Genomic DNA, 22,375 nt, shown 5'->3' on the forward strand with positions numbered 1-22,375 from the left:
CTTCTGTTAAAGGGTTTTGTCCAGGATCTATCAAATGGTTATAATAGATTCCAAAAATTCGATCATTCTTTTGTGCCTCAATCAAATCTTGGTCTGGAGTGTTGTAACTCCATTGTACCACTGATTGTTCTGTCTCCTTTGGTGCTTTAGAACGTGTTACTGCATCAATCTGTATTTCACCCGGTAAATGTTCAATAGGTAGCAATTCTCCCATCACAACTCCATGTTGGGCGCTACAACATTTCTGCCCTATTGTTCAGGGAGAAAAGGTGATTATTGAAACAAATCATCAACCTTTGCAATTCTTAGAGAGTAAAGGAATTAGGTCAGGTAATCTAGCGCAGTCCAGAATCACTTCATGGACGCTAGCATTACAAGGTTTTCTTGTAGAAGTGAGATATGGCCACCCATGCTCCTACATTTCAGAAAAGAACTCAAGACCCACCTATTCAAGCAGTCTCTGCTCCTCAATAGCTAGGCCATCACGTCAGCTGGTGCACCACCTGACCCGGTAGGCACTGTTCACTCCTCTCCTCCTCGCCACCCTGTACAGATGTACCCCTCCTCTGTGCCCCTTTGTATCCTACCCCCCTTTATATCTATTCTGATGTTACTTCTAGATAAGCGTTCCGTTATGCACCTGGACTGTTGTATACCTCTGTAAAGTGAACTGTTGTGTATCTGTATTGTTATATACCACTGTAAAGTGCACCGTTTCATCTCGAAGCTAGGCCCATGCTCAATAAATACCAAAATAACAATAACATAACATAACTCTGTCCAGCCAAAATTTGACCAAGACATTCGATATAGAATTTAGAATTGATCCCTTACCTCTCTGCACTGATGTATCACAACATGGCATACCATTAGGTGGTACTAGTTCTGGGAAATTAGGACTTTCATTAAACATCAAAAGACAACTCTGCAATCGTACCTCAAAACACAAAAAAAATGTTTTGCTTTACTGTAATTGGCCAAGCTTTTGTGTCTTAAAAATGAATCTATATATACAAAAGAGATGACATGACCAGAGCCTTTAGAGAAATAATGAAAGCCATATTGTGTGATTTATTCCTCTGTATTATATTAACATGTTTTAGTAAGTGGACCATCTGTAGAGTGGAGGGGATTTGATATAGAAATAATGTGTTTTCTAGGGTTGAATTACTTATAATTATGGTTTACTGAATTCCTATTATGGAGAGCTTTTCCAATTCGAGTTATCCTATGTATTTGGAATAATCGCTATCAATGTTATATTATTTCTTTCTTCAAGGATCTTGCACTGCCGACGCAATTAACTGTTCCCTTTCTATGTGTATGGTTCACCCACTGCATGGTACTGCTGTATCGGTGAGGCACATGCTGGACTTGTTTGTTTTTGACATGAATATGGACATCTGAGGCCTATGATGTTCCATTTATATGTGAGTGTAGCTTGCACTACTTTGCTGAGGCCGTTCATATAACTCTCCAGTGTGTTGGATGTTTGCATTGCTCCATCTCATACAGTTCCTTCTCTATGCAAGAGGAACATATACTGCTGTGACCCACAATGTATCTTTTCTAAGTGTGGTAATCTTGCATTGTTGATATTCACAATGTTCTAGTTCTATGTAAGGAGCACGTTCTGACATCCATTGCATGCCTTTCATATATTTGGAGTGGAGTTCCCTCCTGAAGCCTATGTTGCACCTGTTTTATATGAGGGGAGTTTCTATGGCTGAGACACATTCCTAATCTGTTCTCTGTATGGGAATATTCCCTCTTGTTTTACCTTGCACAGATCCAGTCCACCCTTCTACATGATGAAAGATTGTAAGCATGTGCCCTGATTTACCTTTTCTGTTTGTGTGGGAGAAGTATGTATGGCTCCTACTCAAGATGACTTGATCTGTGGGAGTGAATCATTAAACAATGATACTGCTGTTGTATCTTTTCTTTACATGCATGGGAAATGGTGTTTGTGCCATTGCACCCTGTACTTTATTTGCCATGATGTGGAAAGATGCTGCATGATAATGATTTTCGGTTCCATATGATTATGTCGCTGTGAAAAATTCGCCAGGTAGGCTACTTTTTTTTCTGCCCCCAAAATGCTTTCCCCAAATATTCTAGAAGGGGTGTAATTTTATATTATTACCTCCAATCCTAGAATATTTGGTAAAAGTGTTTGATTGTATGGAAATATGGAGGCAACTACTCCCATCTCAAAATCTTATCTGGTGCACTCAGAACAAGTGCAGCATGGATAAGCCTATTATAAGTTGCACTAACAAATGGGATCATGGACAGCATGGGTAGGTCCAGACAAGCTTCCATCACAAGCAGACACACTATTTGCAGGGTCATTGCAAGCTCCCCTAACAAGCAGGTACAACATGGGTAGGGATGGTGCAAGTCCCTCAGCATGCCAAGGCCACTGTACGTTTCCCTCTCAAATGTACATAAGTACAGCATTAGCAGAGCAATTGATTGCAAGGCCCTGTGCATGGTTCAGACAAATGTATACATTTCTGGAACAAGCACAATCAGTGTAAGCTTCCCTTACACACTGCTACAGGTATAGCATGCACAAGTCCAGTACATGTTTCAGCGCCTTGGTGTAAGGCGCTCACAAAATAAATAAAACAATCAATCAATCAATCAATGTTTCCCTCCTAAACTAGTACATGTGCAGCATGGTCAGAGCTGGGGCAAGCTCCCTCAACAGACAACTTTCACAGCATAGTCAGTGACAGTGTAAGTTTCACTTGCAAAGAACAGCCGCAGCATGTACTCTAGATCCATGCAGTCTGCTATCTCCCATGAATGTGAAGAGCATTTTTATATGATTGTCCTACCCAATAAGCAGCTCTGAACAGTGATTGTTTGCTGTATGGGACGTGGGACAGGTACACAGGGTGCACTGTGCAAACATGGCTGCTTTTTCCACTGTGTCTCCTCAATAGCTCATTACCAGGCTTACTTGGTTGTAGGTGGGAGGGAAATGTGATTACAGGGGGGTGATAATAGCATCTGCTTCTGGCCTGCACAACACACACTTTACCATTGAAAAAGGTCTCCACTCCCAGCTCTGCCAAGTATGCCCACTAGCTAATCTCAGGCTGTCCAGAGTTGTGGAAGTGGACAACATTCTAAGACTGCAGGGCAGTGGAGATTGACTGGAGTATATATGGCCGTTTGTGTTGCAAGTGCAATGCAGGCAAAGTGCCATCATCATCCACTATGTTCAATACCACCCTCAGTGGATTCAATAGCACCCCAAGTGGATTATTAATTGCTCCACCCCTACTTTTAAGTGCCATTTGGAGGGTCAGACCTTTTATCAAATTGCTAGTATGATGTTCCAAATTGTTCAATTAGTTTAATGCTTTTCACACAATGTTTAGAATGTTGACAAGCATTTAACATCGGAACTCACACACAAAACTTTGACAGGTTGAGTGCTATGCATTTATCCTTAATATGTACATATTCCCAGCTAGCATGTTTATCTTGTATTTATAACCTGTACTCGATATAAACATAATGGCAAACACCGCAAGCGTTGCTTTGAATGTAAGAACAGAAACTAAGAATTAAATGTTAAATGTATTTTACGCACTTACTCTGCCTGTGCAAGCTATTATTGTCTCAGAATCTCGTGGGCTCTGAGCGACTGTTGTTTTTTCCCCATGTTCATATCCTATTTGAGCGCTTTGAAACACTTGATTGTGTATAGGCACTTCATAAATAAACATTACCATACCATAACATACCAATGAATTGGGCATCTTTGTCAACTTTTCAAGAAATGCTAGATAATGTTTGTCACTCTGAATTCTTATTGTAATAACAGAAACCTGGTTAAAGACTGCAAATGACATGCTGCTCAGATAGCCACCCCAGTTGGTTGCACAATTTTGCATTCTGATCGTGTGGACTTGAGAGGGGGGGGGGTTTGGCAGTGATTTTTAGAGACTATTTAAATATTTTGTATATCTAATATTCCAGAGTTGGATCACTATAAATCCATGTTTGTTAAAATGGTGTTAAACCCTATGACTACACTCATTATTCTTATAATGTATTGTCGTCCCATATTGACTCCTATATTTGAAGAGCAAGTCTTAGCCTTTCAGGAAGTTGCTGTTAAACCCCTAGCACCATTTCTGATTCTTGGAAATTTTAATTTGTGGGTATTTGACTTGCTTCCTCATTGTCGAATCTCTGTGATGGCCTTGAATTTAAAGAGCATGTAAAAACAGCCACCCTCAGTGGGGGATAGGAGGGAATTTCCTGGATTGGATTTTGACAAAAAAACAGTACATCTCACCCATTGATATACAAGCATTTGGTCAGACCATTACTTCTTACAGTTTGATATTCAACTGTCTAATTTTTCACCCAAATATAGTCCTATTGGTTTAAAACCAATTATATCTAGGAACACTTACAAGTTACATGGGAGGCATTTGAATCTTTGGTCACCCCTCAGTTAACACTCCTTTAAGATAATATACCTCTTGAAGATCTTATTGGTCACTTCCGGACTATAACTAATGGTGCTTGTAATACGTTGGCACCTTTACATGCCACACTTAATAAGTAAGCAAATCATAATCAGTGGTTTTAAACTGAGGTTCTGGCAGCCAAGAAAGTTAAATGCATGGCCAAATGTTCTTGGAAGAAATCTCTGTCCAACTCAACTGTTGCGGTCTATAAGATTGCAGTAAAAAGTTTTAAGGCAACTATTTTTAAAGCCAAAGAGTTGAAATTGAATGAGTGGATTGACGCAGCCAAATAAAATTCTAGAGAATTATTCTCTCCCTTACACGAGTTAAAAGGCACAACAAATTAATCACATGTCATCAGTGACAATGATTGGTTCCAAAACATACATGATGTTTTCATACAAAAAGTTAACCAGCATCAAACCTGGATTATAGATTGTATTAATAGGCTATCACATACAGAAACTGTGACTCCTAATTATTGTGCATTGGTGACTACAGATTTGTTTACACTGTTTGTTTTTAAGTAAGTCTTGGATACTGATGTTTTAGAGATTGTGCATGCAATGAAGCCTACTTCTTGCAAGAGATATGTTTTTCCAGCCTCCCTTTTTTAAAGAGTTTTTGCCTTCCTTTGTTTAATGGGTTACTGGTTTTATAAATCACTCTTTTTCAGAAGGTTTTGTGCCAGAATGCTTGGTGGAGGTGTGGATATCACCTTTCTTAGACAAGGAGAAACTTGACCCTAGTGACCCTGCAAGTTGTAGACCTATAACAAATGTTCTGTATATGTTCAAAAGTCTTGATGGAGTGGCTTGCCATCTGTATCAGGAGTTTGTTGAACAACAAGGAATTCTTGCTGTGGGACAATCAGGCTTTCGAAGGAAACATGGTACGAAGACAGTGCTCCTTGATTTAAAGTCTAATATAGCCCGGATTATAGATAATGGTGGCCTAGCATTACTCCTACGTCTTGACCTAGCAGCCCCTTTTGATTTGGTTAATCATGCGATTCTGGCAGATAGATTAGTCGGGACTGGCAAATGCCTGAACAGAACTGCCAAATGGTTAAAATCTTTTCTTGCGACAAGCCTGAAAAAAGTTGTTAAGGACAGCTGTCAATCACAGCAGGTTCCTCTTAATTGTGGGGCTTTTGTGCAACCTCCTGGATGGACTGGGTGTGAAGTTTGAAAATCATGCGGATAACACCCAGATCATCCCGGAGTTATCCAGGTGATGTACCAAGAATCTTGTAAGGGCAAATTAGGTCTTGGATGCCATTAAAACTTGGATGGTGATCAACTCACTGGTTTATAGTGATAATTTCGAAAACAATAATGTCGAAAGTCATTATTTCGAAAAAAAAATGTAGAAAATAAAATGTCGAATTTTTTTTCAATATGTTTTTTTTCGAAATGGGGGGGTTCCCCCCAAGCCCCCTTTTTTTGTTTTTTTTTTGTTTTACCCCTTTTTTTTACTCCCGGACCCCAAAATAAATATATAATTAAAAAAAAAGTACATTTTTTTTCGAAATTATGACTGACCACCCAACTCACTAGCCTTGAAGGATACAAAAAATGGAGGTTCTTATACTTGGAACTGGTGCTAAACTGAAAAAACTGCACCTCCAATATAACTGTTTTACAATTGCAGGTAATAACATTCCTGTCTCAGAGTTTTCCTAGGTGTGTTTTGACTCCCAATCAACTTTTAAGAAACATCTCACATTTGAGCTATTCTAGTGCCTATATGACACATCTGGTATGGCAAATCTGCCCATATGGTTCTGGAAAAAAAGGACTGTGATTGCATCAGCAATGATATATACAAAATTAGATTACTGCAATAGTCTTTTGGTTGGCACCACCCAGACAATATGTGCACCTTGGATTCAAACAAAGAAGCTTTTTAGGCTCAATCTCATTGAAGCGTATTGGAGATTCCAATAGTTTTGACTCATGGGTACCTATCACATGGAATGCCTTACCACGCTTGCTCAGATCTGTTCCTTCAGTTGTACAATTCAAAAAGAGTCTGAAAACATGTATTTTTGATGAAGGAGCTGACTGATAATGTATGATGCCTACCTTGATGCCCATACCGCCTTATGTTTTCAGTTGTGTGATACAAAAGAATGGAATAGAATAGAATTCACCCAAAGATAAAGAAATTCACATTTCAAATAGCGTTTGTGCCCAAAATAATGTCATCACGTCCACCTGTAAGCAAATGCTGCAACAAGTTCACTGTAGGGTCAGTATTCTGAGCCAGCCCTTCAAACATTGCTTAAAATGATATCTATCAGGTTGTTAATGCTAATGCTCCTGAGTAAATGTGCTGTAAATGTGTACCTATTCAGAGATTATGTGGATAAGGCCATTAAACTTCTTTTTGCTGAAGTTGCATAAGGCCCTAACCCCCACCTCACCTCCCTCCTGCTACCTGTGAGGTGTACTTCGCCTGGCCTATGGTCTGCTGCAAGAAGTTCCTGCAGTGTTAAAATGTGCCAGGGGTAACCACGGAAATCACCAATAAAAATTACAAAAGTAGTCCAAAAAGGAGTGTACGCAGGCAAGAAGTAACGCAGGTGTATTCAGGGCCCAGACGCAGCTGGGACAGATATATCCACTCAGACCGTTGAACAGAACTGCATGAAAAGGGCCTGTCACGGAAACCCCCTTAAATCTAAAACCTTTAGATCTTAATAGGGACTTAATTTCGGCTTTGGTCTAGTTCTGTATGCGTTCATCCAACTGTTTGACGTTGTTTCTGGTCTCTTGGCATACAAAGAAGTAGTCTAAAGTCTTTGACTTAGTTCCGTTTGACCAGGTATCTCTCCCGGGAGAATCCCCTTTTTTTGTCCATTTGAAGATTCCTAAGTTCCATGGCCATTAACCAAGATGCCGCTCAGACGCGTTGCTGGGGGGGCTTAGGTGGTTATAGCCCTGGGTCTTTTGGTTGTATCCACCTATAGAAGCTCAGGGGATTCAACCAAAAGGCTAGCTAGCCCCGGATCCGGACAATCCCGACATTCGCTTAGTCCCAGATCTTTAAAAAGACCTAGCAACCTTCATGATGCTGCTCCTGCCTCGGCTGTGTTTGTCGTGCTTTCAAAATATGTTATGCAATTTCCCCTCTCATCCGAACAAGAGATGTTGAGATCTCTGAAAATTAATATTCGTGGGGGTTTTGGTTGAGTGATATATTCATTCAAGGTATCTGTGGTGCTTTCCATGAATTTCTTAGCTTGTATGGCATCCAGGTTCCAATAGAAATTAAGTATTATAATACTTTGCTGGTGAATTTTTGAGTTTTCACATAGTGTCAAGAGGGTCCCTTGAATAAAGGGATTCACATTCCAAGAGGAGATGATCCCTAGGCCACTTCTAGTTTTAACAAGGGTTAGCAGGCCAGATGAGGGTCTCTCTTTTTCACTCTTGTATGCAGAGTTTAGGTACAGGGTGTAGCCACCCACAATTGGGGGAGATGTGATCCAGATCTCTTGTAAACACAAGATTTTGTGTGTTTTTAAGTTCGTATTGCTAGCATTGTACCAATGTCAAAATCCTATTTTTTTCCAATAGATCATTATTAGAAGATCCCTCCATCTGAGGTAGGGAACCATTTGTTATGTTCTTTAATTTGTTTTACTGATTGTAGGTTCCAATTTCCCTTATTTGCCTCGCCTTGATTTTTCTCGACTTCTTTCTCTGGTCTGGTCTCATTGGTGTTACAACTGAGAGAAATTTTCAAGGGTTGAGGTAATCTCCTATCTGTATTCCTGTCCTCCTGGATCGTGAAGTTTGCTGGGCAGGTTTTTTTACTTGGTTTCTGAGCTCTGAGCTGTTGATTAGTTGCATCATTCCATTGGGCAAAGTATGTTTTCTTTTACTTTGGGGGCTCGAGTCTAATGAGCTCTTCCATGCTTCCTCCTGCAGTTCGAACCCCAAAGGCAAAAGAAGTCTGGCCATTTCCAGTAAAGAGGTTTTAACTCTATTTGAGTATAAATGAAGAATTACTTATCTGTGCACTCCTCATTTGGATCAAGGGAAATAACAAAACAAGATCTTATACCTGGAACAGGTGGAAACTGGATTATATACTTCAAAGAGATGGATCTGGAAAATCTAATAAAACGAGCAAATGGAGTGACTGCCCCTGGGCCCAGACAGCATGACCTACAGATCTATCAAATCTGATCTTGCAGCTTGGATACCGGCAACAAATGCAAAAAGACAAGACCATTGACAATCAGGCCTTACCAAGGAACAGATCTTAATTTATTTCTGATCAAACGTCTAAAATTGAAGGTGATAAAAACAAGACCAAATGCACTTGACCTTCATTGAGCTTAAAAAAGCATTAGACAGTGCCAAAAGGCAACATATATGGAAAGAAATGGCAAACTAGAACTGCCCTCTGCATCTACTGGGAGCAATAAAAGCACTTTACACGAACAACAAAGTCCAGAAAAGGCTGAACTCAGAGGGCTTGCTAACAAGTGAAATTCAAGTCTGCTCTCTAACCCCAACATAGTCCAATCTTTCCCACTCAGATCCATACCAATCCTTAAACAACGTTAGGGCTTTCCCCCCCAAGAGTAAACGTATTCCCCTTAACATGGTCCCTCTAAGCCGATGATCTGGTAGTGATGAACCAGACACCGATCAGATTTCAGAGAAGATTGCCCAGCCTTCAGGAATATGTCCTTAAAAATGGACGACAAATCAATGAGGGAAAATCCAATATCATGATCTTAAGACAAATGAGGGGCAGACATAGGAACCCTTTCAAATGGACTCTAAACCATGCTGAGCTCCCTGTAGTGAATGAGATGGCCTATTTGGGAGTCTCTATAAGTCCAAGCATGGAAGACAAGCCCAGACAACTGGAATTGAGTTCACAGGTAAACACCCTTGCAGCCCAGGCCATGGCAATTGGCAAATAAATTGCAATTTTCCAATTCGACCAGTCTTTGAATTCTATAAAATGAAAGATGTGCCTATACTGACATATGGGGCGGCAGTACAGTTGTCATTCCCATGGAGAAAATGGACATTAAAAGGCCTTTTTTGGAGACGAGTCTTAAAGATACCAAGAAGAGTGTCACTTGTGGCTATCAGACACTGCATGGTCCTAATCGCCATCCATGGAAAAGCTGCATGGAAATCCTTGGCACTATATAGAAAACACATCATGCCTGAAAACCCAGATCCGCACCTTATACTAAAGAATCATAACGTGATTGGAGATTTCGTACTAAAGGACTGGGTAAAAAGGTGGAAAGAAACTATGGCACTAATAGGAATTATGGAGGAGACATTGATTGTCAACCCGGACCAAGCGAAAGCTATGGCAGAAGGAATGGTTCCAGACAAAGCAAGCAAGACGCCAGCAAAGGCTGCATCAAAATGCCTGGATCGAACCAAGTGCGTACAACGACCCTCTGAAGTATTTAACATTTCCGAGCCTATCACACCGAAATGTTCTTTTGAAGTTCCACCTGAACATCCTACCAACACAGGAATCATTGAAAATATCTGTTACTCCTCCAGTAGAACTTACTTGTAGATTGTTCAAAGAGAACGAACACCCAGAAACAATGAAACACATAGTTCTAAGCTGCACAGGCGTCACACGCCAAATAACTAATCACTTGGGTACAATGATAATGGCAATAGAGTCGTACACCTTTGAAGACTGGTGGAGAACTATCTGCATGGGAGAAGATTTTAGACTGACGTACGTCTTGTCAAACTTCCTGAAGGAGGTTTTTTAACTGAGCAAATTCCAGACTTTGGAGCTTGAGCAATGTAGTATGGAGCCAACAATGGAAACTTGATTTCAAGATCCTGGAAGGTCCCGATGCTTTGTCTATTATTACACCATTGGCTTTTAATGTGTTGATTTTACCCTATCCTTCTATTTTTTTTATTTTTTTATTCCTGCTTGTTCATTTGATAAGTAATGATTATCGTAGACAGATAAAGGTTTTTGTATTTAACCATTTATCTTATTAAATAAAAAAATCCACAATGTTTTAAGTGCAACCCTATGCAACAATATACATCAGCCGAGAAATGTACAAACCAAAAGTAGAAGTAACTGTGTTACAACACCAGGGAGTTCAGAAGAAAATAATGTCCTGTAGAGCAACGGACCCTGTAGCCAAGATGACCCGGATCTGCGAAAACTCACTACATATGTTATGTTACCCCATTAATCAGAGCATTTTTTGCACCATACCCCGCCCCTCCCTAAAAATACTACAAATAATGCAACAAAAGGCTCTTCTCCAAATAGGTTGAAAAGGCCAGATACCGATGATCCTTCAGGAAGGATGCTGAGCAGGTACTTCTCCAGAGATAAGGCTTTGATTTTGGAGATTTGACCAGTGCGAGTTCACACAAAAATCATCAGAATACACTTCACACAGGTGCGCGTTCCAGTTTGGTATAGAATTAGAGAAAGAACATATCAAGACATAATAGAAATAAAATGCTATAAAAACTAGTGACTAATGAAACTTACCTCTAAACAACATTTATTTACAAAATCTGATTCGATAAAACGCTGGTGACATCAAGCTCATTGCATCGCATATTAATAAGGATTTGGGTTCCTAATCCAAATATTATTTGTAGGGAAAACCTTGCACTTGAGCAACCTGTATGTACGCATGCTCAATTGCATCAGTACTACTACAAATTATATTAGTATCAGTGCTAATGAAATTGTGCATGCACAGACGATGACCGTGCATGTCCTGAAGTTGCAGACTCTTTTCACACTCAAGCACAGAAAGTGATTCAACTGATGAATGCACATGTCTGCAATGTGCAGTGTGAGGGTGTCAACATTATGACGGTGCATTGTTAAAAGCACATCCCCTATGCACACCTACCCGCGCCCATTATGGAATCACAAAGAAGCAGCATACATCCCTCCAATAGGCTACAGCATGACCACCAACCTTGGTTCTGTGGGCATTAAGCTCAACCCGTCTTGTGACATTTTTGGCAGTGCACGGAGAGCCTAAAGTTCCCTCAGTGTTAGGGCAATGCGCAATCACATTCCACGTGCCCTCCCCTTTTATATTGTAGTTTGGACGTGGCCCCTGCGAATTCTGTCAGTGCGTCCAGGACTATACTAACAACGTTTCCAAGGTGCGCACTGCAAATGTCTGGGAAGGCCATACACCTACAAGCTTTAGACTGCTCTTACCTTACATGGGCATCAGAACCCTCCTCTATGGTGAGTTGGCTTCTTGCACATTGTCACATTTTGTTGGAAGAAAACTTTGCTCCATAACTGTCTAATGTACAGTCTCCCACATAACTGAACAATTCCACAGGCTTCCTTCAAAATGCAAAGATAGGGACTGGTTGGCATGACTTCGGAACCAATACGATTCTAATATGCTCAAATCTGTATGCTCAATGGTTTTTGATAAATGCCTGGTTGTGATATATTGTGGATTAAGTACAGGAGTGCTGTACATGAGAAGTACAATTTCAGATATTATTCCACCCTGCAAGACTACCACAAAAAAAGTTATATAATATATAAACAATAAGAAATTGACCAATAGATCGAGATGACCAAATATTCTTCAGCTAATTCTTTATACAAATAATTTTATTTTCCATCAGCTTCAAAAATACAAACCATGTTTTATCACAAAGTTAAAAAGCATCAGTTTAAATGTATACATTCACAGTCTCACAGTCAATTGCCCCACAACTCATACAGATTCATACATTCTGCCACAGCTCTCTCTCTTTCTAAAAACCTGGTATTGATATTCATATACCTATGCATAAAAACCTATCTAACACAAAGGTCTAGCACCTTTTCTTTGATACAAGTGTGACTATTCCGTGAATGCCACAGAGAGTGTACAACAAGTCGACATGTGTTTCGGTCATTTGTCTCTGGCTTTAAAACTCTAGCCCTTTTGTTGGGGCGACCTTCGTCAGGACAGAAGCTCAGTGTCAAATGTGCCTTGCTTCATCAAAGAATGGGGTGAGAGACATCATCTACAAGAAAAATAAATAAAAACCTATTCCCTAAAAGTTATATGCTAGTCATCCTCGTAAGCACAACAATGTAACATTGAAAGTTACTGAAAGTTACTTACATACATAGACTGTGTTTTATAAACAAGCAAGGATGACTAGCATATAACTTTTAGACTCAAGCTACTCCTCACTGATGAGGCCCAACAAGGCCAAAACGTGTTTAGGGATGCTTGTGGTCTTGTGCAAATGGATGTGATCAAGTAGTTTGGGCTGAACTTCCCCTTTAGAGGTGGGACCAAGACTGATTTGCATATGGTCTTACCCCTTTTGTAATTACTTGCAGGCAAAGAATGATGTTCTGGAGGGTTGCTCAGAGAAATACCTGAGGTTAAGATTAATTGTAAACCTTCCAGGCATCATTCTTTTGTTTTGCTATAGTCAACCCAAGTGGGACGGGTATACCCAGACGTGGCCCCGGTGCCTGCTGAGCAAGAGACCCAAATTACTCCTCACTGTGTCATGACCTACAGAACGCGCCCCTTTTGGTCTTCCTGGTCCTTGTCTCAATGGGGCTTGCACTCCCTGGTACTCCCAACATGGCCGTCCAGCGTGAAACACCTTCCTCGCTCTACACGTTGGACGTAGCGTGTTCTATTAATAGACCACGCCCCTCCCACGGTGCCGCGCGTCTCAATGCTATTGCGAAGTAGCGACCAGACGTGTGCTCTGTAGCTCGCGGTATTGCTTCCCTGATTCTGTCCCTTCTAACTCTATTTCTAGTCCCTCTCCTTTATTTCTTACTTCCTGGACTCGTGTGCTGACTAGTGCACTTTCTTAATTTCCCGGATTCCTGGATCGTTGCATCCCGGAATTTTGAATGCACGCTGGAGTCGGAAGAGACTCGTGCAGCCTTATTCAAGACCCAATCCGTCCGCAAGAAGGCATTGACCAAGAAATCCAGCAAAGATCGGACTCAGGTGAGAAGGGGGGAACTCCTTGACAGTTTGAGACGCCACCCGACCGAACTCGATATGGACATGGAAGCGGCCGTTCAGGACCTGATGCGTGGCATGCAAGAACTAACAACCGAGGTACAGAATCTAAAGGCGGAAAATGCCGCTCTCAAACAATTAGTTCTATCCCGTGATTCTGCCACAAAAGAAAGTGTGTTGCTGGGCGGCATAGTTGACAAATACGATGGGTCGGCAAAAACCCTTTGTAGATTCCTGGATTCATGTTTGGTCCACTTTACTTTTAAGCCCTACCACTTTTCGACTCCCATGGCTAAGGTTGGTTTCATAATTTCTCACCTTTCAGGAAATGCCTTAACCTGGGCTACACCCCTCGTTAATTCCGGCGATGCTCTCCTAGATGACTATGATGGGTTCATACAGGCCCTTAAAACCATGTTTGACCGCCCAGAGCAGGTCTATAGTGCCCAGGAACGCCTGTTAGACTTTCAGCAGGGATCCCAGGTTATGCTCACCTTTGTAACCCGATTCAAGCAATTAGCCAAGGAAGCAGATTAGTCCCCTGAGGCGAGTTTTACCCTTTTCAGGAGAGGACTGAATGAGGAGATTAGGGGATGAGTTGGCCAGAGTGGCTCGCCCAAACTCATTCCAGGCACTAATGGACCTATGCAAATAGATTTTCGTATCCAGGAAAGGAAGGCAGAGAAGAAGAAATCCAGAGGAAATCCTCTGAAAGTGTCCTTTGAGAGCACCACCAAGACAGACACAAACCCAGGCTCAGTCACTGAACCAGAACCCATGCAGATAGGAGCCTTCCGTGGACCTATAACCCCACAAGAAAGGATGAGAAGGATTCATACGGGGTTGTGCATGTATTGTGCCTCAGATAAACACTTGGTTAGGGAATGTCCTCTAGCCCCTCCTCGGCATTCGGGAAACGCCAGCTCCCGATCCTAGATGGAGCAGAGCTTCGGGAGAGCTCCACATCAATCCCATCCTTGAACTCTCCTGGACAAAACAATTTGGTGATACTGCAGGCCTTCCTATCACCCTCCAAGAATAAGACCTATTCTATTTTGGCCTTGGTAGACTGCAGAGCTATGGGAATATTCATTGATCAAGATTGGGTTGTTAGTCATCACATTCCAAACGAGACACGAAGCACTATGCAGCCGATGGAAGCAATCGACGGAAGACCCCTCACTTCAGGGCCCATAAACCTGCAGACTAAAGAGAGCCAGCTTTCTATAAACCATCACCAAGAGCGGATTAGATTCGACATCATTAAGTCAGCTCATTACCCCATGGTATTGGGTATGCCCTGGTTACAGAAGCACAATCCGTATATCAATTGGATAGCAGGATCACTATTCCTAGGCTCAGAGTTTTGTATCTCTCACTGTCTATTCCTGGATCCCTCCTTGACACCCCCTAAAGAACCACCAAGAGACCAGCAAACACCACTCATGGTTTCCAATATCATACAAGTCCCTGAGGACTATCAGAGATATGCTGATGTATTTTCAACTGCCATAGTCCAGGCCTTACCCCCTCACAGACCTGAAGACTGCGCCATAGATACAGATCCCTCAGCAGTGATTCCCTTTGGCAGAATGTTCATCCTTTCTGAACCTGAGAAAAAGGCCCTCCGAGAATACCTGGATACCAACCTTGAAAATGGCACCATAAGACCTTCAAAATCTCCAGCGGGTGCTTCGTTGTTCTTTGTTTCCAAAAAGGACACCAAAGAACACAGACCTTGCCTCGACTATCGTGGCTTAAATCAATGCACCCTCAAAGACCAGTACCTATTGCCCTTGATCTCGGATATCCTGGAAGTTGTGAGAGGCGCCGTTATATTCACAAAGTTGGATCTCCGGGGTGCCTACCATTTTATCTGTGTCCAGGAAGGAGATGAATGGAAAACAGCCTTTAGAACACCCTTTGATCACTATGAATATCTAGTCATGCCCTTTGGACTAGCTAATGCCCCCGCAGTTTTTGAACGTTTCATGGATAGGGTGTTCTCTGACATGTTATTCCTCTTCGTCATTGTGTATCTGGACGACATACTGATCTTTTCCAAGGACCTTCTAATGCATGAAGAACATGTAAAGGCAGTATTATAATGACTCCGTGAACACAAACTTTTAGCCCAGCCCGAAAAATGCTTGTTTCATGTTACTTCTGTTCACTACCTAGGATTTATCCTTAGCCCAGAAGGAATTGGTATGGACCCTTCAAAGGTAAAGGCCATACTGGCATGGCCCGCTCCCACGCCCGTGAAACAAGTTCAATCCTTCCTGGGGCTTGCCAACTTCTACCAGAAGTTCATATCCACCTTTTCCGAGAACGTTCAGCCGATCGTTGCTCTCTTGAAGAAAGACACCCCCTTTATCTGGTCTAAACCGCAAGATGAGGCATTCCAACGTTTAAAGGCAGAGTTCACGCAAGCCCCCATCTTAGCCCAACCTGACATAAATCAACCATTCCTAGTGGAAACGGATGCCTCTAACTACGCCATAGGAGCCGTGTTGAAGCAGGAATTTGAGGATAAACTGGAACACCCCATTGCTTACCTTTCACGAACCCTGACTCCCAGTGAGACACACTACTCCGTCCTGGAAAAGGAACTGTTAGCCATCCGCCAAGCCTTCACTGAATGGCGACATCTACTTCTGGGTGCTAGACATCCAGTTCAGGTCCGCACAGACCATCGGAATCTTCAAATTCTACAGTCATTGGCGTGTAGGAACAGTCGTCAGGCGTGTTGGGCCTACTTCTTTGCCCAGTACCAGTTCCACATCACTCATGTTCCCGGATCACAAAATCTGATTGCTGACACCTTATCTCGACATCCTGACTATGTAACTACTGAAGATAGGGCCTATCCTAAGATGTTTCCCCACACAATTTTTGTAGATCAAGCAGTCAATCTCCTGGAAGAAATGTGAGTGCAAACCCAATCCTCTGATCTGTGGAAGGATATTTCAAGGAAGAATCAATGGAATCTAAGAGTCAAGGAAGGATATTTATTCAAGGACAATGCACTGGTCATTCCCACACAGAAATTACAACAAAGAATAATAAACCTCTGTCATGATACCCTTCACTCCGGACATCGTGGCATAACCAACACCCTCCGCCTCATACAAAGACAGTTTTGGTGGCCTGGAATGAAGACCAATGTACAGCAGTACATCCAAGCTTGTGCTATCTGTAGTCAAAATAAACATGATAACAAGAGACCGGCGGGTCTTCTACTGCAACCTACACTGCCAACAAGGCCATGGGAATTCATTGCTCCAGACTTCATTGTGGAATTACCACCTTCCCGAGGATATACGACCATCATGGTTACCATTGACTTGTTCACTCATATGGCTCATTTTACACCCCTGTGTAAGCTACCATCCTCGTCTGAACTTGCTGGAATCTTTCTGGAACACATACTCCGTCTGCATGGACTTCCTTCCAAGATCATATCTGATCGAGGACCTCAATACGTCTCACAATTCTGGAAACATCCCTGTCGCATTTTGGGAATCCAACGCGCCCTCTCATCAGGTTATCATCCCCAAACCAATGGGGCCACAGAATGTGCTAATCAGACCCTGGAACAGTATCTTCGATGTTTCGCCACCAAGGTTCAGGATGACTGGTCGCTCCTGATACCCGTGGCTGAATTCGCCTACAACAATTCCGATCATTCAGCACTTAAGACCAGTCCCTTTTATTGTAGCCAAGGTTTCCATCCATCGGTTCTACCTCTGTTCTCCCTCATCCCACAACGGTACCTACTGTCGACTCCTGGATCGAAACCCTCATCAACGTACACCAGGAGGCCAAAGAAAACTTAGAGAAGGCCAGAACACAGACTAAGAGGTATGCGGATTCCAAAAGAAGACCAGGGTCTTCTTATGCAATTGGTGATCAAGTCTGGTTGTCCTCGAAATTACTACCCCGACATCTACGGCCAAACAAATTGGCCACTCGGTACTATGGTCCATTTCCGATCAAGGAAATTATAAATCCAGTCTGATACCGGATCAAACTACCAGACTCCTGGAAGAAAATTCACCCAGTTTTTCACACATCCTTATTAAAACCCTACATCCAACCCTCCCGGAAATCCTGCAGACCCCCTCCTCTGCTGGTCGACAACCAACTGGAATATGAGTGTCCCAAATATGCGACTCCAGGTATAAATGAGGTCAGTTTCAATACCTGGTTGAATGGAAGGGATATCCTCCTAGTGAAAGAACCTTGGACCCACTTTCTAATCTCAAGGCCCCTCGACTGCTCAGAAAATTTCACCTCATACACCCGGGCAAACCTGGAGGAACGGGTCTTCGGAGGAGGCATGCTGTCATAACCTACAGAACGCGCCCCTTTTGGACTTCCTGGTCCTTGTCTCAACGGGGCTTGCACTCCCTGGTACTCCCAACATGGCCGTCCAGCGTGAAACACCTTCCTCGCTCTACACGTTGGATTTAGCGTGTTCTATTAATAGACCACGCCCCCCATGGCTCCGCGCGTCTCAATGCTATTGCGAAGTAGCGACCAGACGTGTGCTCCGTAGCTCGCGGTATTGCTTCCCTGATTCTGTCCCTACTAACTCCATTCCTAGTCCCTCTCCTTTCTTTCATACTTCCTGGACTCGTGTGCTGAGTAGTGCACTTTCTTAATTTCCCGGATTCCTAGATCGTTGCATCCCGGAACTTTGAACGCACGCTGGAGTCGGAAGAGACTCATGCAGCCTTATTCAAGACCCGATCCGTCCTCAAGAAGGCATCGACCAAGAAATCCAGCAAAGATCGGACTCAGGTGAGAAGGGGGGAAATCCTTAACACACTGATGTGGCCCAATGATGCCAAAACGATGTTTGTGGTGTCGTGCAGAAGGGATGTGATGAAGCAGTTCAGGCTGAACTGTCCCTTTTGGGGTGGGACCAAGGATGATTTGCATATGATATTTCCCTTTTTGTAATGGCTTGACGGGTTGATATAAAGAAGGTATGGTATCGAACAGTAAGACAGACACAAGGGATCACAGTTCAAGGGGGTTTATTGAACTTCAATTGGGTTTGAAAATGCCTATCTAATCCTATACCTAAAGATGGGAGCAAGCTGCGACCATCAAATAATAATAACGCAGTCCTTGTGGTGTCATGTCAAAAGGGCCTATTCTAATAAACCTATTGCCAATGCTTACTTCTAAATACAATTAGTATGGGAAACAATGTTATGCAATAGAAAAGAGTTCAAGAAATTATATGTCAGGATATTCAAGCCGTTGGCTTCCCTTCCCCACGTTTTGAGCACCGGACAAGGCAGCACACTGCTTTGATCTTGGAGCCAAGGACGGTACGATGGCAGCTGTTGATTCTCCCTGCCTTGATTATTGATGTGGGAGGCCCCTGTCTGCGACACACAATGCAGGATGCTTCAGCCTGGTGTCCTGGTCTTACACTTTCTTTTCTCACGGTTTCTGGAAAGTAACCGTTCCTTATCGAAAAGATCAAGGAAACTTCCCTCCTTGCAATCCCCTTCTGTTTTGCCGTCTTTCTTCTTTCGTTCAGCTGCTGTCACAAAACTGCTGTCTCCTTGTGTGCTTTGCCTCACTCAGCGTGTGCTCTCATGTTCCACCTTTTATTCATGTGGGGAAGCTTAATGGGAGTCAGGTGTGTGTGATAGTCAGTAATTGCCTGACCTTGTCTGACCATTGTATTGGGACACATCAGATATACTGCTCGGGTGTTAGTCTGGTTTCTCTCATAGTGGACTGTCCATGTGAAAGTGTCTGTGTTGTAAAAGGGGGGGTAGAGTTCCTAAATATCCTACCTGGTAGAATGGGGTAAAGGTGTTATAGGGAAGGGGATACCACATCTCACCACCCATTGTCCCACTCCCTGAAGACCTGGTGATCCTCCCGCACGTATCCACCCACAGGAATTAGATGCAAAAGTGATGGCCCTGTCCTGGCCACCTGGAACAGATTCCCGGGGACTAGTGGGTGAGACACCTTCTGGTTTCTCACATGCCCTTCACCATTGCAAGGTGGATATACTTGGTCTTGTCCTAGGTTCTTCAAATCAAAAATCATGGATAGAACAAGAGGGAAATATATCCAAGAACTCTTGCATAGTCCACAAGTTTCTTTTCCTCTGATCTGATAGAGGTGAGGTGTTCCCATTTGTCTCTCAAATGCATCCCATAAACTGCAATTGAGAGATTGACTCTGGAATCAGGTGTTTTCCATATTTCGTGGAAGGCTTTTGGTAAATGGTAGGCTGAACGGGTTCTGTCTTAGTCCAGAGGTTTGGCAGTACCAGTTGGAGTGCCAATGGTCTTGGGGTATACATTCCCTATGGGGAGTCGGAAGTTCCTGCAAGAGAGTGGAGAATGCAGGCAAGTCCCTTCCCACTATGACTTCTTTGGGGAGAACAGGAATAATGGCTTATGATACCAAATATGACTCTCCGTTGATATTAATGTGCACAGGTATTTTGGGGTATATTTCATTATCCCTGTGTACACATGTAACTCGAGCTAGGGTTGCATTCTCAAGGTCTGGTGTTGTAACCAAATCTGCCCTTATTGCGGTCTGTTTGCTACTTGAGTCGATTGATGCCTTTACTTGTTTTCTGTTTATCGTGGTCTTTTCATAAATAAAGTCAGTGGATTATTGACATTAACATAAACTAGAGGTTTCCGGATCTTCTATGGGTTCTTCCCACTCTTCCCCTTTTAGACAGCCTGTTTCCATGGGTTCTTCCTTTAGAATTTTAGGACAGTTTCTGGCCAGATTACCAGTTTCTCCATATGAAAAGCAGATAGGATGAGAGGGTTTGATTCGTTTAGGTTCTTCTGTTTTACTTTCTTCACTACCCCTTGGGTTGGTTCTTTTAACATCCATTATTTCTTTTGGTATCCATTCCTTGGATTTACAGGATCCTCCCTCTCTATCTAGTACCTGAGGTTGGGAGCTATGAGTAAGCTGGTGATCCTTCTGCTCCTCACTTCAATGTACCCAGTGGAAGTGTTTGACTGCATCCGAGTGGTTTTTGGCAGTCTCAATAGGCATGATTAGGGTTGGTTGATTCAGTTCTAGTAGTACCTTTTGCAAAAAGGGTGGTACACAATTGGTGAATTGCTCTAAAGTAATAATTTCTACCAATGTTTCCATTGTTTTTGTTGTTAATCCAGAGGATAACTGTATTTTTTTTCGTTCTCCTAATTCAAGGTGGGTTTCCCCAGGGTTCAAAAGAGGAACTGGAAGGAGTACATCTGGGTTCATTAGATTGGTATATGTGAAGAGAGAAAATAGTTAGTAATTTTAGGTGTGGGGGAGGAAAAATGGCCCTGATACAGAGCCAACAAAATATACTGAAACAAGGAAAAGAGGATCCGTATGCGACATGCCTGTCTACAGGTGTTATATATACCATCAAGTACCCATGTGGGAAGCTTTATGTGGGACAAACTACAAGACCGATTATGGAATGGATAACCGAAAACAAATCAAACATTAGGTGTAAAAACAATAAATCACCCCTTGCAAGACATTCCCTAGAACACAATCACACCATAGCTCAATTCAAATTCCAAATTCTTGAAGTAGTGAAAAAACCATTCAGAGGGGGTGATTATCAAGCGATTTTATCTCGCAGAGAGACATTTTGCATACACTACTTTGAGACCCTACTCCCTAGAGTACTAAATGATGAATTTTCATTGAGATGTTTTGCGTAAACTGATGTAATCTAGTAAGCTTACCTAGCAGCACGATAACATGATTGATTTGTGATCTGCTGGCTATCTCTATCCTTTTAATGATCTTTATTGGATGAACACCCTTACTATGAATCTTTGTATGATCCATTACTGTTGACTTTAACATCATGTGTATCTCCCATTTATCAGCATCCTCTCTGATGTCTTTTGCTGACTGAAACTTTCTGTTAAACCTGCAATTTTAGCAACTCTAAACAACTAAATTGTCGTACTATTTGACTGGTTTGTTGACCTCATGACTTTAATCATTCAGTAACCCTTAACTACACGGTGTAAGATATACCATGATTCAACACTACCTGACTGTGTACTTATTTTCAGACCACATATAAATCCGAAGTCACCTCCAACATGTCACAAGCATCTCCCAGCTCATAGCACCGGGTTATATATATCTGGTTTCTAATCACATGCAGCATCCAGATTCACTTGCCACGTACATCTCATATTTTTACTACCACGTACACCATATGACTGCTTCTCGTTTTGAATATCATTTCTCTCATATTCATTCCATTAATATTAATCTGGTGACCTTGGTTCACCTTCTTTTTAAACAATCCACCCTGTATTTTCTTACTTCTTTGACTCTACAAGCTCTTCTTACCCATTTCTCTATGGCCGCAATGATATCATTCTCATTCACATGTCCCAACACGATATTCCAGTCCTTCCTTAGTGTTTACTGTTCGTGCATTCATCTCCTAGTGAATGCGAGGGGCGCGCAATCAGGAGCGGGCGTCTTCCCCCTATCAACCTCCAGTGGTTACTCGCAACTGAGCCCACCTCACAGAGGAGATTGTCCCTGCACTTTCATCCATAGACGATCATACCCTCTGGCTGATTCATTTGTTATTTGATCAGAATGTAAGTTACTTTCCCGGCAATACAAACGATGCATTCACTCGAATTCTGATATACGCCTGATCTTTTCTTTCCTACCTATTTTGATCTATTTCTCTATTCCCCTGACAGCTTTCGATGTAACAGTCTGATCTGCTCTTTGATGCCAGCATTAATGCACGGCGTTTAACGCTCATGACAGTTTACTACATGACAACGCGCGTTCGACTCAAGATTTTTCCATT

Source organism: Ambystoma mexicanum, chromosome 7q, assembly GCF_040938575.1.
Source record: "Ambystoma mexicanum isolate Mex_15411 chromosome 7q, UKY_AmexF1_1, whole genome shotgun sequence".
Taxonomy (NCBI): Eukaryota; Metazoa; Chordata; class Amphibia; order Caudata; family Ambystomatidae; genus Ambystoma; species Ambystoma mexicanum.